Source organism: Equus przewalskii, chromosome 1 (assembly GCF_037783145.1).
Source record: "Equus przewalskii isolate Varuska chromosome 1, EquPr2, whole genome shotgun sequence".
NCBI classification, from domain to species: Eukaryota; Metazoa; Chordata; class Mammalia; order Perissodactyla; family Equidae; genus Equus; species Equus przewalskii.
In genome coordinates this window covers 38830632-38846026 of record NC_091831.1, presented here as the reverse complement: position 1 = coordinate 38846026, position 15395 = coordinate 38830632, and the positions used below count along the sequence as shown (strand labels likewise).

At 40.3% G+C, this 15395-nt stretch overlaps 1 protein-coding gene across 5 annotated transcripts in view; it reads right to left on the bottom strand.

Moving 5' to 3' along the window:
* SLC16A12 (solute carrier family 16 member 12) overlaps nucleotides 1-15395 on the bottom strand; it is an 84917-nt gene that overhangs the window by 44704 nt on the left and 24818 nt on the right. The window contains exon 1 of one of the 5 annotated variants that reach the window (XM_070561672.1): nucleotides 11624-11663. The exons of the other annotated variants lie outside the window; for them this stretch is intronic. The gene's annotated coding sequence lies outside the window, so the exon portion shown is untranslated. Of the gene's footprint in view, nucleotides 1-11623; nucleotides 11664-15395 lie in introns of those variants that run through there. 5 annotated transcript variants of the gene reach the window in all.

The window sequence follows — 15395 nt, the reverse complement described above, 5'->3', positions numbered from 1 at the left end:
AAAGGCTGACTCTCTTCAGTCAAGGAAGGAGATTTACGATTCATAGAAGCATCATAAAATCTTTCTGGGGAAGAAAACTAAAAAAATAAGAGAGTCAAATACATATGTAAATTATGTGACTGTGACATGTAACAGAAATAAGTCTAGAAACAACAAGAGAAAAGGAAATAAATGAGATGGAAACAGGGCCTCCTCAATACCTTATTTCTCTTTTTCTCTCCTTTGGTTTTTAAGATGGATAATGTGACTCTGAGGAAAAGCTGCTTTTGCAGTTAGCAGGTCAAAGGTCCTAGATCAGAAAACAGTAGATACACACAATGTTCTAGAAGAGATGTGTGTGGTTTCCTGGTATTGAATCAACCCCTGCAGTTCAAAAGATGCTCAAGGATGAGATTCGGAACTATGGGATGAAATGCACACCCTCTCACTGCCATAAGCAGTGCTTCAGAAGCCTGGTGGACGGCCACCATGAATCCCTTCACAGCTGGCTGGGAAGGAGGCTGTGGGCTCTGCGGGATCTGGACAAAGGGTCAGATTCCTCCAAATGAGCGTGACCATCCTGGGGAAAGGCAACAAGGCTTCTCTAAGGGGAAATAACATTTGACTGACTAATTGGGTGTTTCAAGGACATGCCCAGAATGATGTGGCAAATAGAAAATTCAGCATTTTAATTCTATTGATGAATATCATCATAACAACAGCAGCTATTATTTTCTGAGCATTTGTCTCTGGGCCAAGCACTGCACTTAGGGTGTCACATACATGATAAGGATTCAGAAGAGGATCTGGGTACCTGCTCTTCATTGTTGGTGGAACTCAGCATCATGGTACCACAATTTTGTGTAACAGAATTTCATTTTTCTTTCTGAAGAATTCTGTGCCCGTAGAAGTGCTAATAAGGGCTTGAGAACCAAACCCCCTCACCCTCAAATCGATAGGCTATGAGAAAGGTTCAGCGAGGCTTAAAATAAGCTGGCTTTAATTAGTTAGGTCATTGCAAGGCGTATGCCTGGGATAGCAGCAGCAGCAACAAGTCAACAGTAGTGACAGTTTCCTACCAAATGATGCCTTACAAGTCTATAAATGCTCTTTTTCTGAGCAGTTTGGAGGATTCCCAAAGGACCACCTCCCTCTTGTAAAAGAAGTTAGGAGGAAGGATATGGCCTAGGATGCAGAGAGCTCATGGTGAACTAGGATATAAGCCGCACCCAGAGATATCAGATCTGGTTGAGATTATTCTGCACAATATGAGGATAAGTAGAAGCTTTGATGTGACAGAAGTCAAAATGAGACCTGACATGTCCGGAAAGTGATTAGGGAGTGGCTTACATCCCTGTCAGCTACTGTACAGCTTCGTGGAACTAGTCTTTCATGATAAAAGAAAGGGTGATCATATGTTTAACTTTTAAATAGTCATCTCTAGAAAATGTGGGCATATCATAACGGCATTATCATTGTGAAAAAGAACCTTTAAAATTACTCTTGGTATTGTTTTCAAACCCAGGTCATTTGCATAAGGAAACCAGGTCCACTGTTTCATAGACACACTATTTTGACCCAAACAGTACTGCCCAATTTGATCATCAATATCATACATCAGACTTGGTTCCCAATGGCTTTTTGATGTTTCCAAAAAATTATATTCATCTTCTTGGTCACTAGCCACTGTTAAGGATGTTCAAAAGAATACACTAAGTTCAAAAACTAAGGTTCCAAAATATTGTGAACAATGATAACTTGACCTTAAAAATTCCAAAGGTGGTTACTTTTAAGAGGATAATACCATTTGGATACATATTTCATACTGTATTTTTGGGTCAATATTTTACTACATGTGTTTATACCTTTGAACATATAATAAGGTCTATTTCAGATATCATGAAAAAAAGGCATAAAAGTTATTGTTGACTAGTCCCTAAAGAAATCAGTCCAACATGCTTCTATGATGAAAAAAGTCAATATAATTGCTGGTCATCATAAAAGGAAATAGGAATAAACTAAAAAACATAATTTCCCTTGTACCAAACATCAGTATCCATAATGCTACATACAGTTCTGTTCACTTGAAAATGAAAAAATATATAACAATTTCAGAAGGGACAGAGATAGATGACTAAAGTGACTCAAGGTACGAAGGGTATTCATATGAAAAGCAACTAAAAAGTAGTGCTCTTGGGGCTGGCCCCGTGGCCAAGCAGTTAAGTTCGCGCACTCCGCCGCAGGTGGCTCAGTGTTTTGTTGGTTCGAATCCTGGGCGCGGACATGGCACTGCTCATCAAACCACGCTGAGACAGCGTCCCGCATGCCACAACTAGAAGGACCCACAACGAAGAATATACAACTATGTACTGGGGGGCTTTGGGAGGAAATAAAAGGAAAAAAAATAATAAAATCTTTAAAAAAAAAAGTAGGGTGCTTTTCTTCAATAGGCAAAGAAATAGATAAAAGGTTGATGAGCTTGAAGATGGTAAAATCATGATGAGTAAATATGGTGAACCTGGACTTGCAACAAATTGCAGAACTTGCTGGCAACTCCTGAAGCCTGGAAGAGATCGTGTGGGCTTATTTGTAAAACAGCCTTCTCTGTTCAGGATTCTCAAATCCTTCAACAATCCTCCACCAACTGCATGTCCAACAACTCAATTCTGTTCTGACACTATCTATCTGGAGTTAGCATCAGATCCCACAAGTTAAAGAGTTTAGTCCCACAAGACTGCCCCCACTTCAGAAGCCAATCAAAAGAAGTACAGACCACCTGTACTTCTGACTGACCAGCTAGAATTTGGGGTGCTCATGACCTCCTCCTCAGGTTTGATCATTTGCTGGAATGGCGCTCAGAACCGTTTACTCTCGTTTACTGGTTTATTATAAAGTGAACAGCCAGATGAAAAGGTGCAGAGGGCAAGGTCCAGAAGGGTCCTGAGTTCCAAGCCTCTGTCCCTGTGGAGTTGGGGTATGCCACCCTCGAAGCACATGGATGCATTCACCAACCCAGAAGCTCTCTGAACCGGGTTGTTCAAGAGTTTTTATAGAGCTCAATCTCCAATCCCACTTCTTTCCCCTTCCAGAATGTCAGTGAGCAGAGCTGAAAGTTCCAACCCTCTAATCACTTGGTCTTTCTGATGACCAGCCCATCCTGAGACTATCTAGGGGAACACCCTAAGTTACCTCATTAGCATAAACTCCAGTGTGCTCAAAAGGGCTCCTCATGAACAGCAAAAGACACTCCTATCACTCAGGAAATTCCAACAGTTTTAGGAGTGTCATGCCAGGAGCCAGGAACAAAGACCAAATCTATCTATCTATCTATCTATCTATCTATATATATATATATATTTTTTAAGATTTTATTTTTTCCTTTTTCTCCCATAGCCCCCCGGTACATAGTGGTATATTCTTCATTGTGGGTCCTTCTAGTTGTTGCATGTGGGACGCTGCCTCAGCGTGGTTTGATGAGCAGTGCCATGTCCATGCCCAGGATTCGAACCAATGAAACACTGGGCCGCCTGCAGCAGAGCGCGCGAACTTAACCACTTGGCCACGGGGCCAGCCCCCAAATATATTTTTTATTATACCACAAGTATGTTAATGTTAAAGTTTCTACTGAAATATTGAGATAAAATAAATGTGAAAGTCTGCTGTGATGGGCCAGATGACCATCTTCAGAATTTACGCACAAAAAACCCCATGTCAGAGATCTTGGGCTCCTCACCCAGCTTTGAAAACACAAAAGGGCTGGGAGAGAAGAGATTAAAAAGAGGATTTTTCTAAGACAATTTCTTTAGAAATGTGGGATGCACCCACCCCACCTCAAGCTTAGAAAAAAAGAGGGTGTCAAAACTATTGAAGGGCCTAGAGGGAACTCTGCAATTGAAAACACAGTGGAGTGGAATCTGACTCCAGGCCCAGGGAATCAGAAGAGAGGCTGGCAAATGACTTTGACTTTGGCACAATGGAGAGCTGCATCCTCCCATGAATGGTAACTGCAACAGCCCCCACATCCCACCTGCACCCCCGCCCAATGGTGACTCAAAGGGATCAAGAGAGTTTCCCAAGGGCCAGTTGCAGCCCTTGAGGAAGAAAGAGCTGCCTGGAGCCATTACAGTCCTACCTAAGCGAGTCTCCTGACAGGGGAAATGGTTCTCTAACAGCAAGGTCCAAAACCACTACAGAACGAGGAACTGAGGTCGTAGCACCAGGCAGAAGGGAAGTACTACATGCCTCACAGATGTTGTGCCTAGAAGGGATCAGCCAAAAAAAAAAAAAAAAAAAATGCAATCAACCACTAGATAAACAGTTGACAAGTGTACATACCAAGTAAGATTGTGCCCCATTCTCCTAATCCCCTCTCCTACTGAGCCAGGCCCTAGAGGAATTTAAAAAAAAAAAAAAAATTGCAGCAAGTTGGGAAAGAAGAAACATTAGGCTAGAGAAGAGGGAAGGATCACGGCTGCCTCTCCCACTACAAACAGCCAGCTTTACAGTGGCCCTGCCTGGGGAAGAGGTAGGAATGGACATTAAGTTGGATTCTAAGTTTTTATTACTTGTATAGGTTAGATATTCTAATTTCTGAATTGAAACTGTATTTGTGACTTGAAGTGACCATAGGACCATCTGTTACCCAAGAATGAACAGAAAGCCTTGGGACCCGTCCAAGTTTTCATCCGGAGATAATAATCCTGGGCTATCCCCCACTGAACAAGTTTTAAAGGGAGAATAGGAGATGAAAAAAGAAGTTGCAGTTTTAGTACATTCTGCGAGTAATGTTTGCTCAACATACTATATACACAAAAGCAAGTATAAGTTGATAGCACCTAAAAAACATCTATGGCACTCATCTGCAGAGGCAATACTAATTTAAGAATAAATAGATTTGAGAAAAGTTTAGATCAATTCATGGATAATATCAAATAGGTTATCAAGAGAAGAGGGAATATTTGGAAGATGCTGTTATACTTTGGGGCTAACAAGACATCCATGATCTCCCACCAACTTCTTTTCGTTATGGTGTCATACTTACAAAGACACAAAAGATCAACTTCAATGTTTTAAAGCTGTGCATATCGTAATTGACCATAACCACTATATACCAAGATAGAATAATCTATCATGACTATTACTTCATTGACCAAGGCATTTTAAACAAGACTCTACAAAGATGATGATAGACGTATACAGCTTATCCACTAAAGGTTATTATTGATCTTCCCTTTAAGTTATCCTTTATCTTACATGGCCTGAGACGAGAGCAGTTTAGAAACAAGAATGGGGACAACCTATCCCTGCCTTAAAGAATTGCAAAAGTTAACTATAAATAATTTATTTGGTTAAGTCTGCACTACTTAGTCATAGTTGAGTAAACTATTACGTCATTTATAAAATGACATAAAAAGAACAATTTACATTTGTTGTATAGCACTATGGACTTTCTTTTCACAACTATTACTGTATTTAAGCCTCAGCATCTAGTGAAGAAAACAGAGAAGGGGGATGGCCATCTCTTGTTTCTTTTCTGCCCAGCATCCATGCCCTTTCCTTTAGGCAACAGCATCTGAGTTTTCCTTTGGGCATCTTAGCCATTCTCAGTTCACGTGCCTTGGGAACCTACAGGCCCTGGAGAAGCCTGGCCAATTAGAGACACAATGATTCCTTCAGAGACTTATGAAACAGGCAAGAGTGATAAGAGTCAGCCCTGGGACATTTGTTGGAACAATTGGGAAGAAGTGCCTTCTCTGCATGGGGTTCCAAGTCATAGAATGGACACAAAGAGCTGCTGGTGGCCATTTTTTCTCCCCTTAGGAGAGCCTCCCCTTAAAATGAAGTCAACCCAGGAAAGAGAAGGAGTGAGAGGTAGAGAAATACATATTTCTGAAATTGTGTAAACATCTGAATTCAGCTATATCTAAATTCCATCCCTGGGATTCTCTGTTAAGTAAATAAATGAATTAGCTTTTTGCTTTTAATCACACTGAATTTGATTTCTGTCACTTGCAACCAAAACTCCTGACTAATTTTTTAAAGCATTGTTATTCTTGTCTTATAAATATGGCTCAGAGCTTATATGATTGTCCAAGATCATGCAGTAATATGTGGGTGAGCCAGGATGCAAACCCAAAGCTGTCAAACTCCCCTTCTGTAGCTCTTCTCAGTTCCTCAGCTTGGCTCTCTACTCTACACAGTTATACCACCAAAGTTTTACAGGCCTAAACAAATGCATTTTTCTCTCTTTCTGCACAAACAGTCAAATAATCAGATGGGCTAGCAGCCATGTCAGAAGCGGGAGGATCAGGAGAATGAATTTGTAACTTAAAAGCAGACAAATGAAGAGTTCTCACTAAAGTAATTTTGTCAAAACTGACTAGTACCAAATCAATCATCAGTTCCTCTAATGCTAAAAGTTCTAGAAGACTATGAAATTGAAGGATTGCCAGCCACAAGAACATAGTAGAAATAAAGATCCAAGTAATCATATTGGCTCCATTCCTGTTGGTAAGCTAATTGAATCACTCACACACTACATTTTTTTCTTGAAGAACTGTAATACAGTAAATGTTTAGTATCAAATTTTTCAGTTATCTAAAATGAATGTCTGCTAAGATTATTGGATAGTATAAATGTTTTAAATGCAACAAAGAAACCCATCAGTCAAGGATTAAAGAGGACATATCTCTAATTCATCAATAAAACATGTGTTCTATCTCACACTGCTGATAGGAGTATTAATTAGTTCAATATTTCAGAGTGATATCTGGCAATATTTATCAAAAGTTTAAATGAACTTAACTTCTGACCCAATGCTCCTACATTTAGGAATTTGCCATGTAGTAACACTCCCCCAGTGCTCAGATATGTTTGTATAAGAGTGCATTTGCATTATTTCTAACTGCAAACACACTGGAATACTTTTCCATTAGCAGGGAATCCACTGGATAAATTATGATACATTCAGCTTCCAATTTAATATAGCAGATTGAACACACATGTTTATCTCTGATCCCTCATAAAATGCCAGTGATGGTAACAGAATAAAAAAGAAAGAAGCAGGGCCGGCCCAGTGGTGTAGTAGTTAAGTTGTGTACTCTGCTTCAGCAGCCCAGGGGTCACAGGTTCAGATCTTGGGCCCAGACCTACACACCACTCATCAAGCCATGCTGTGGTGGCATCCCACATACAAAATAGCGGGAGATTGGCACAGATGTTAGCTTAGGGCCAATCTTCCTCACCAGAAAGAAAGAAAGAAAGAAAGAAAGAAGCCACAAAGATAAAGAGAACAGGAGAGAAGATGACAGCATTTAAAAGATGTGAACCAAATTTTGAAAGCTGGGAAGTAAATGAACAGATGGGATACGACTTAGCAAAACAGAGAACACTGAAACCTAACCCAACAAAGAAGGAATACAACAAGAAGTAAGCCAACTGCAGAATCACAGAAAGATTCAAGGATGGAGGAACAGAGGACTTCTAAAGGCAGCAAGTGTGGGATAGAGTTAAAATAGGACGATTGATGGAAAGTCTTTCAAAGTTCTTGTTCCCCGGATAATTAGCCTTCCCTTCCCTGGAAGAAAAGTGGTATTTACTTTGTGGAAAAGCTACCCACTATGTTACTGGGGAGAGCAGATACAGCCAGGGGTAGAGCATGAAGGACAGGCGCCATCTCAAATCAGGGGGATTACATGAAAAGCATACAGAATGGTGAAACACCTATCCCAAAACCCTGGCCCCACTGACTTCCAGAACACTAGCAGCCAAGCTTCTAACCTTTGGGCAAAAGATTGAGATACAGCTTTGTAGAAACTGACCAAACTGAGAGACAAGGTACTAACAGCTGAGAGATGCAGGAACTACATCCAACAAAACTGCTGGATCCAAAGCTGCTCATGCACAATGCAGCCCACCAATTCACAAAGCCTCGCACCTAATCAGCTTTTTAGTGTCCCATTCTTAAATGAATAGGCCACCAAAGATCACCAAATACTTAAAAACCTCTAATATAAAAGCTGAGATAGGGGGATTCAGGAGGGGAGGGAAATGACCTCAGAGGAAACAAGGACAACTCAAGGCATGAAAAAAAAAGAAGGGAAGGGGCTGGCCCCGTGGCCGAGTGGTTAAGTTCGCGCGCTCCGCTGCAGGCGGCCCAGTGTTTCGTCAGTTCGAATCCTGGGCGCGGACATGGCACTGCTCATCAGACCACGCTGAGGCAGCGTCCCACATGCCACAACTAGAAGAACCCACAACGAAGAATACACAACTATGTACCGGGGGGCTTTGGGGAGAAAAAGGAAAAAATAAAATCTTTAAAAAAAAAGAAGGGAAAGAAAGCTTTGAAAGAAAAAACTATAGTTAATATCTTCAGAGTTAACGATAGTGCATCAGTGAAACAAGAAAAGAAGGCTATAAAAAAGAAACATTTAGGAACAAGAAAGGAAGTCTTGCAGGGCTGGCCTGGTGGCATAGTGGTTAAGTTTGCATGCTCTGCTTTGGTGGCCCAGGGTTCACAGGTTCAGATCCTGGGCATGGACCTAGCACTACTCATCAAGCCATGTTGTGATGGTGTCCCACATAAAATAGAGGAAGATTGGCACAGATGTTAGCTCAGCGACAATCTTCCTCATAAAAATAAATAAATAATAAAATAATAAAAAAAATAAAGAAGGATATCTTGGAATTACAAATATGATAGTGGAGGGGCCGGCCCTGTGGCCGGGTGGTTAATTTCGCGCTCTCCGCTGCAGCAGCCCAGGGTTCGGATCCTGGGCGCGGACATGGCACTGCTCGTCAGGCCATGTTGAGGCGGCATCCCATATGCCACCACTAGAAGGACCTCCTATTAAGATATACAACTATGTACCAGGGGGGATTTGGGGAGATAAAGCAGGAAAAAAAAAAAAAAAAGATTGGCCACAGTTGTTAGCTCAGGTGCCAATCTTTAAAAAAAAAAAAAAATGATAGTGGACATTTAAGATTTAATAGAAGGATTGGAAGATAAAGTTGAAGATATATCCCAGAAGGTAGACAAAAACACAAAGATATAGAATATTAGAGGGAAGAAATAAGAAAATTATTGGATTAGTTCAGGAGATCTAACATTCAAATAATAAGTGTCCCCAAAACAGAGAAAACAGGAGGAAATACACAATGAAAGAAACACTATAAAAACATACTCCACATTTGAATGTCCAACAAAATTAATGAAAAAACCTAGAACCCCCAATCTCATACTATTCACAAAAATCAATTTCAGCTGTATTATACAACTAAATACGATAGGCAAAACAACTGAACTTTAAGAAGATAATATCTTCATGAGTTAGAGGTAGGGAAAGAATTCTAAAACAGGGCTCAAAAAGCCCTAATCACATCGTCCCATTTGCAACAACATGGATGGACATTGAGGGTATTATGTTAAGCTAAAGAAGCCAGACAGAGAAAGACAAACACCACGTGATTTCACTCATATGTGGAAGATTAAACAAACACATGGATAAAGAGAACAGATTAGTGGTTAGCAGAGGGGAATGGGTTGGGGAGCGGGCAAAAGGCATAAAGGGGCACATATGTACGGTGACGGATAAAAACCAGGCTATTGGTGGTGAGCACATCTCTACAGAAACTGATATTCAATAATGTACACCTGAAATTACATGATGTTGTAAACCAATACGACCTCAATAAAACAATTTTTTTAAAGAAGCCTTAACATAAGGGGAAGAACATTGTTACATCTGACTGCATTAAAATTAGTAACTTGTGTTCATAGAAGGACATTATTAAAAGATTAAAAAGACTAGACAGAGAGTGGAAGATATATCTGTAACATATATAACCAACAAAGGGTTCCTATCAAGAATATAAAAGGAACGCCTATTAGTCAACATGATTAATAGGATAATCCAATAGAAAAAGGACTTGACAGGTGATCCACACAAACGGAAATCCAATGGCCAATCAAAGAAATACAAATTAAAACACAATGAGAGAAATGTGAGCCCTAATGTAAACTATGACCTTTCATTAATAGTAATAATAATGTATCAATCCTGGTTCTCCAGTTATAACAAATATACCACACCAAAGCAAGATGTTAATAACTGGGGAGAGTGTAGGGGATGAGGGAGAGAACACATGGAAACTCTGTTCATTCAACGTGTTCAATTTTTTCGTAAACCTAAAACTGCTCTAAGAAACAGTCTATTAATTAAACAGACATACACACAAACACACACACACACCAGATTGACAAAAAAATTTTAAAAGATTGGCGATACCAGGTGTTGGCAAGGAAGCAGAGCAACGAGAACTCTCATATACTATTAGTGGAAGTGTAAATTGGTACAATTATTTTGGAAAACCACTGGGCACTATCTCATAAAGTTAAAGGTGGGCATTCCACATGACCTCTCCTAAATATATACCAACAGAAATGCATACACAAGTGCACCAGAGCACATGTATTCCGAGAGTGTTTATGGAGGCATCCTTTGTAGAAATCCCAAACTGGAAAAGCCCACATGTCTATCAATATGAGTAATTTGAACACAGGAATATCATATAGTGGTGAAAATGAAAGAACGACAGCTACATGAACCCACATCGATGAATCTCACAAACACAACAATGACTGAAAAAAAAACAAGTCCCTGGGGGCTGGCCCTGTGGCCGAGGCGGCGTCCCACATGCCGCAACTAGAAGGACCCACAATGAAGAATATACAACTATGTACCAGGGGGCCTTGGGGAGAAAAAGGAAAAAATAAAATCTTTAAAAAAGAAAAAAAAACAAGTCCCTGAATAATACAAACAGTCATGTTCCATCCTCATAAGTTTCATAAACTTAAAACTAAACTATATTACTTAGGGATGTCGTAAATGTAAACGGTAAACATTTAAAGAAAAACAAGGAAGTGAAGTCCACAAAACATAGGATAGTGGTTACCCAGTGGGGGGAGGGAAATGTGATCAGAAAGAGACACACAAGGAGTTGGAGGGGGTGTCTTCTAAGATATTGGCAATGTTCTATTTCTTAATCTGGGTAGGAGTCACATAGAAGGAAGAAAAAAAAAAGAGCAAAACACTTTGAAAACGTAACTAGCCCCTCTGGTTTTCTAACTCTTGGTCATCTGCATTCTCCAGATCAGGCATTCTCATGGCAGCCAAGTTACAATATCAATAAGCAAAGTCCTAGGGCCAGAAAAGACTAGCTCCCTCACATGCTTTCATTGAATTCTACGAAATGTTCGACTCTCTACCTTCACAAAGGGTCCACAGGAGAGCTCTCTTGTTGAACCAACGTTGTAAGGTGAAGGTAGTTGGCAGTGATGTTGGAAAGGCACCAACAAGACTCTGACAGTTAAATGTTTTGTTGAAAGGAAAGAGACATGATCAATTCCAAGCAAAAGTTTTCTTAGTGAGTTAAGTATTTTTTATGCCAATAGCAAGAAATTTAGGAACTGTTTTTAACCTGATTGGTGATATTAAGACATTTGAAAGTAAAAATGTACATACAGGAAAAAGAGTGGGATTGAAGATGGGTAAATACACAAAAGAAATAAAATAATAACAAATAAATAAATAGCATAATATACAATAAAAGAGGGGCTGTGCATAGACCCACTTTGATAGCGTACCGGAAACTAGGGGCTATGATCAATCCAATCAAAGAAAAAGGTGTCCTGAAACAAGCAAAACAATTACAAATTACAACAATTATCCACAAATTATGAACTACCACAACATTAAAGAATGTTTCTGATTGATTCTTACCTCTGTAATGGTGAATACACAGTCCTCGGGCTAAGAAAACAAAGGGGCAGACTTGACTTCTCTCCTTCCTCACCCAGTAAGAGAATGAGTCACTCTCTTAGGAACGTTGAGCTCACAGCAGCACAGAGAAATCCACATAAAGGCCCCTTGCCCCACCTGTCCACATTCTCTGGGTCATTGGGTACAGGAAAATCCCATGAAGGCCAACTCTGATCCCACCCCTTGCCCAGTTTCTCTGGAGTTTGGATTCTGGGAGGGAAGCCAGTCCATCAGTGTAAAATGCATCAAGACACATGTAGAATATAAGAACCACAGATGTAGAGAGTTCTAGAAGAGACCCTAGGAATCAATAAGGTCACGAATGCGGGGTGAACTGGCACCCAGGGCCAAATACAGTTTATCAGCATGCGCTGTTTGGCCCTTATGGTGATTTTTAGAAATTAGAACCAGGTTCCAACATTTGAAAATTGGATAATTTCCCATAAAAATCCAGATTTCTTGGTTTGCTTTAAAAATCTGGAGATTCTGACAACTCTGGGCCCCAATCCTGCCTGGCAAGGGCACTGGGCCTCTACACTTAGTACACTCCCTGATGGGCTCTTGATGTAGCTCAAGACCCTCATTTTGCAGAGGGGAAAACTATTGCTCAGCAAAGTGACTCACAGAGGTCACACAGTACCTAGAAACAGCAATGAGAGGAGAACAGAGGCCAGTAGACCCTTCACTACACAACACTGGAGACAGAAAGTTTGGGCCATTCTCCAGACATTGTCCAACTTGCCGACACCTTCATCCCGGATGCTCAGAGCAGTCTAGTCATGCAACCTACAGAGCAAGGCTTTGACATGGAGCCTGGCCCACCTGCATGGATCCCAGGAACTCAGATCCTTTTTGAAAGAGCTGAGAAAAGCCACAGCTCGGAGGGTCCCTGGTGGTTCTAAGCTTACAATGCCCCTCTACTTGCTGGATAGGAGATAAACTCCTTTCACGGTCGCAGCTGAGTGTCAGGGAGGTCTAGCACTGAATCCCCAGGAAGTTCTAACACTGAGCCTTTGCAGCCAGGCAGGGAGAGGAAGTGAAGCAGAGGAGGCCTGTGTGCCTGCCCCTCCAGTCTGCACTTCAGTTAAAGAATATCGACACTCTGGGTCAGCGCGGAATTGATTTAGTCACACACTACATTGATAAACACTTCTCCTTGGCTCAAGATAATATAAGGCTTCTTCGGTTTTATTTATTTATTCTTAAAGAATACAGGTAGAAACAAAGATATTCAGAGGTTAATATGTACTATTTATACCAATAAGAGATGAACACTCTTCTTAAATCAAACTATTGTGTATTGCATTTTTGTATCATATTTCTGAAAACTCAAAGACCAGGACTTTTCAGCTGAAGTAGAAAAACAAAATGGTGCAGGAGGGGTAACGGGAAAACACAGAGAGGAAATTCCACAAGGTACAGGGAAAAGAGCACCGATTTACGGCCTGAGGAGCTCAGATCTCCCTAGGGGTACACAGCTGGTTAGAGGCAGAACAGAATTAAATTCTCATCTCCTGACTCCTAAGCTAGCATGCATTCTACTACATGCTATTGCTATCCTGTGTGCAATTATTGACTTAAGAAGTGGAAGGGTGTAGACATCAGAAAGAGAAAGAAAACCCAAAATGATTGCTTTAAGAGCATGTTGTTCTTAATTAAAGAAGACCCTTTCTACTAAGATAAAGTAACTCATAACTTTCTAATAAAATATCTAATAACTAACATTTTTCTATTGAAATGAGGACTCTCTTTTACGTATGGATGTTAACTATGTATTTACTGCCCCGAAACTGTAAATTATAAGGGCACACAGACTGCATAAGATAAAGTTAGAAGTAGGAACAATTTTTATTTTATCTATGTCTGTACTATTTGAAAATTTAACAAGAAACAAGTATTACCGTTATAATTAGTAAAAATAAAGATAGTAACATTTCTAGTTCAACTGACTGAGATTAATCACATTAGTTACGATCTCTCATGTATAAACAACTGGCTGAAGTCTAAGTACTGACAATGAAAGTTGTTCCAGACACATAGTTATGTGAACAAATTAAGTTGCAAAATTATGTATGGTCTACCTCATTTTTATCAAATACATATAATTCGTAAAACATCTACAAAACATCTGGAACATTACTTTTTAAAAGGTTAAGATATAAAAAGGAAAGACTAAGGCAAAGGTCTAAAATGGAACTCGGGAGGATGTTAATACAGATCAAATCAATCCACTTCCTATGGGGAGGCCACAAAAGTTGGCCTTAAGATTTCTGGCACATAGACTATAAAGGAAAACCCAGCCAGTAACATAATTCGTAATGTCTATAAGGTAAAGACAAACCAAGTGGACTAAAGCTAGACCATTTTCCCAACAGTAAAAGCAGTGAAGACTTACATAGTATTGACCATATGCCTGGGCACCTCTCGTTTAATCTTCTCAGCAATGATCCAAGGGAGTTCTAAAGCTATCAGCACTACTTCACAGATGGAGAAACGGAGGCACACGGAAGTTAATGACTCACCAAAGGTCACAGGTGTTCAAACTCTGCCTGGTGGGCTGGCTCCAGAGTCCCTACAAATTCCATTTGAGGCTGGAATTCAGACAGAGCAACTGTGAACCACTACACTACCTCCTCAATTCCACAAAGTGATGTAAGACTAACATCCTCAATAGCATTTTTACAGCAGGCACTATGACACGTTTTGGAGGGCTTTTTAGATTGGGCTGTAAATGTAAAGATGGGTGGAAGGCAGCACTGTTTATCAGACCATATCAATCCCCTGGTTAAAACTCTCCAATGGTTTCTTCATTGCCTTGAGAATACCACCTAACCTCCTTATAACCCACAAGGCCTTGAATGATATGACCTTCTTCAAATCTTCAAATGTCACCTCTTAACATTCTTCTCTCAGTCATGGTAGAGCAGCTTCCCATGCCTTCTTTCTGTTCTGTGAACACGCCAAACTCATTTCCACCTCAGGGCCTTTGTACTTGCTCTTTCCTGGCTGGAATGCTCCCTCCTATCTTCATACAGCTGGCTCCTTCCTGTCATTCAGATCTTAGGCCAAATGTCTCTTTCAAAGAGAGCTCTTCCTCACCATAATAATTTGCGATGCCACCTATTCCCATAGTAACTCTCTATTAAATTAGGCTATTTCATTTTCTTTGGAGCACATTTATCACTATTGGAAGTTGTCACATTTATTAATTTACTTTATTGTCTTCACTACAAAACTTTATGCTCCATAAGGGAGGGAATCTTGCCTATCTTATTTCCTGTTGGATTCCCAGCCCCTAACATACAGCAGGCACCCAGTAAATATTTATTGAAATTGAAAAATTAATTGACTCATGAACTGAAGATAATCTGATCCTCACCATGTTGCTTTTCATTTCATTTACCTAGGTTGTCTACTCACACGGCCCAGAGTCAAGTGCTTGAAAGCCCTGCATCAGCCAGGAGAGTGAGTATAGGGGGTACCCAGCCTGTACAACCATCACTCGATGCTGGAATTCAGGCAAGAGTGAGGTCACAGAAATATTCCTGGTACTACTGAGAACTAGATCCCACATGCCTGCACCAGCTGATGGGCACT